Raw genomic sequence first — 2,476 nt, forward strand, 5'->3', positions numbered from 1 at the left:
TGGGGAGGGACGTGTGGGGGGGGTGTGAGGGGTGTGTTGGGGGATGTGTGGGGTGTGTGAAGGGGGGTGTGAGTGTGCGAATCCCACCCCTGAACTTGGAGTTCGGGAGGGAGGGGCTCAAATGGAAAACAGATCCTGTCTCGGACTCTGCCTCTGGCCCCATGACACCTGGGGTGCCACTCCTCCCAGGACGCCGGAGTGTGTGCCACAGTCCCCCTCACACAGACCGGAGCACGGTGGGAGGTTCAGCAAGTAAGATGAGGTCTGGGGTGGATGCTGACCTTGAGAATGGAGGGGACAGCCGGAAGCTCTGTGCTCCTGAATGTCAGCGCCCATCACCTGGCTGGCTGGAGAGGGAGGCTCTCTCAGGCCTCAGTTTCCCCACTCAGGGCTTCAGGGCCTTTTGTCCTAAGTGGCCGGGAGATCAGGCCTCTGCTCCATGGCCTTGCAGGGACTCTGAGGCCCCAGGCGCCTCTGCATCTGTGTCACCAGGAAGAAGTATTTGGAATCAGAAAACATGTCATCACCGGTTTTCTCTAAGTAATACCCCACCAAAAATTTTTAAATGAAAACTCCTTAATCTTCAGGAAGACTGAAACAATCCAGGAAGAGGCCTCTCATTATCATCCTGGCCCACGTTATTTTAACATCTCTGGAAAAAACACTTTAATTGGGTCTGTCTGACTTTAAAAAAACGGAGCTTTCCATACAGACCCGAGGGTCTCAGCACCAGGAGCCAGGACCTGGCATGGAAGCCCCGGGACGGCAACTTCAAAGGGGAAAGAGGCAAGACCAGCATCCGCCCGCCAGCAGCCACCCCGGCATCCTGGAAGCACTCGCTGATAGTAGCGCCCCTGGAAAACCTGGTCACGGCGGCAGCTGAGAACCCACCAGGCTGGAGGGGCTGCCAGGGGCTGCAGGCAGACAAGGCCTGGGCGGCAGCCAGCACCCACCAGCGTCTCGGAGCAATGACCGTGGCTGCCGTCACTGGCTTTATCGCCACACAGGGAACATTCCAGAAGCAATACGCCTGGTGTTTGTACAACACTTGGCTTCCAAGCAGCACAGAACCCTGACTCACCAGCTTGGGGGCTGCGGCTGTGCCTTGCCTCTGCCCGATGCGGCCCCAGCCACCGCCCTCCCTCCCCATGCAAGACAAAGGTCGAAGACCTGATGTAACCTTCATGGACAAACTCAGGNCGGAGCCTGGGGTCCACGGGCTGGGTCCTAGGGATCCCAGAGCTCTGTTCCACCCAGAGCAGAGGCGGGCGCTGCCTCGTGGCTGCAGGCCTGGAGCCCCAACCCTCCCCGCACACCAGGTCACAGAGGTTGGCTGACACTGACCAGCAGCAATGCCTGTTGGAAAGGATTTTGGGTTTTCGAGACACCCATGCATAGACACCTCCTGGTGGCACTTTCAGCAGTGCCCTGAGGGTCAGTCTGGCTGGGCTTGGCCATGGGCCCACTGCCCAAGGCAGGGAGGCCCAGGCTGGCTGGCAGCGGAAGGGTCCAGTGGAAACAGGTGGGGAGCAGCAGCCGCCAAAAGTGGGGGGTGGGGCCAAGGCAGCCCATCCATTACAGGGGCACAGAAGCCCCAGAACAGAGCTGCCAGGAAGGGCTCAGGGGTCCACTCCAGCTCCCCTGGCTTATGGAGGGTCGACTGAGGCCCACAGAGGGAGCACAACCTCCCCAAAGCCTCAGCCACCAGGTCTGAGGCCAAGCCAAGAGCAAATCACTCACTGGGCCTCGTGCTGGGGGCAGAGACCTCGCCCTGGGTCCTGCTCTCCAGCAGGCTGCGATCGTGGCATGTGGTCAGCGGACACAGGAACCCAGGACCGCAGGCTGCAGAGCTGCCAACGGGAACAGAGAGGTCCTGGGGCTCCCTCCCAGCTCTGTGGAGGGCTCCCCTGAGTCCAGGCCTTCCTGAGGCTTCAATGGTCTCCCCAGAGGCCAGGGATGTCCTGCTGGCATGAGTTTTGGCCACCTCTGCCCAGGCTGGCCTGGGCCCCTGACTGAGGTGCCCACTCTCTCCCAGAGGGGTGGGGGCATCTCCCAGGGGCACAGTGGGGTGCAGGTGAGCGGCTGTCTTCTAACAGACACCAGGGTGGGCCTATGTTTCTGCAGTAAACAGGGCACCATCCCTGCTCCTTGGGACAGGCACCCTCTCCCCCTAGAGTGCTCCAGCAACACCAGACCACAAGGGCCTGACATAGGATCAGCCCTGGTACGCCTTTCACCCCCCACCGTTCTGGACTTTCTCTCTCTCTGGAAAACGAGAGCTGCTACCTGCAGGGCTGGGCACGTCTGTGACATGGGGCCCCTGCCAGAGCCCAGCCAGCCCCAGAGGATTTGCAAGCTGATTTCCTGTCCCTGTCCGTAGCCTGGGCAACGGGACAGATACCTTCCTCGGAGGGCAGGGAGCTTCCTGCCAGCTTCCCTGCTGCCCCCACGCTCAGTAGCTGTAAGCAAAAGCGCC

The 2,476-nt window shown here is 60.8% G+C and overlaps 1 long non-coding RNA gene across 1 annotated transcript in view; it reads right to left on the minus strand.

Moving 5' to 3' along the window:
- The window catches only part of LOC108539791 (uncharacterized), a 9,458-nt gene extending 8,266 nt beyond the window's left edge, over positions 1-1,192 (minus strand). The window contains exons 1-2 of the long non-coding RNA XR_001888483.1: positions 892-1,192; positions 282-480 (exon numbers count right to left, since the gene is read on the minus strand). This is a non-coding gene — a long non-coding RNA (uncharacterized LOC108539791). The remainder of the gene's footprint in view (positions 1-281; positions 481-891) is intronic.
- Between the last annotated feature and the right edge of the window lie 1,284 nt (positions 1,193-2,476).

Source organism: Rhinopithecus bieti, unplaced genomic scaffold (assembly GCF_001698545.2).
Source record: "Rhinopithecus bieti isolate Rb0 unplaced genomic scaffold, ASM169854v2 scaffold_18153, whole genome shotgun sequence".
NCBI classification, from domain to species: domain Eukaryota; kingdom Metazoa; phylum Chordata; class Mammalia; order Primates; family Cercopithecidae; genus Rhinopithecus; species Rhinopithecus bieti.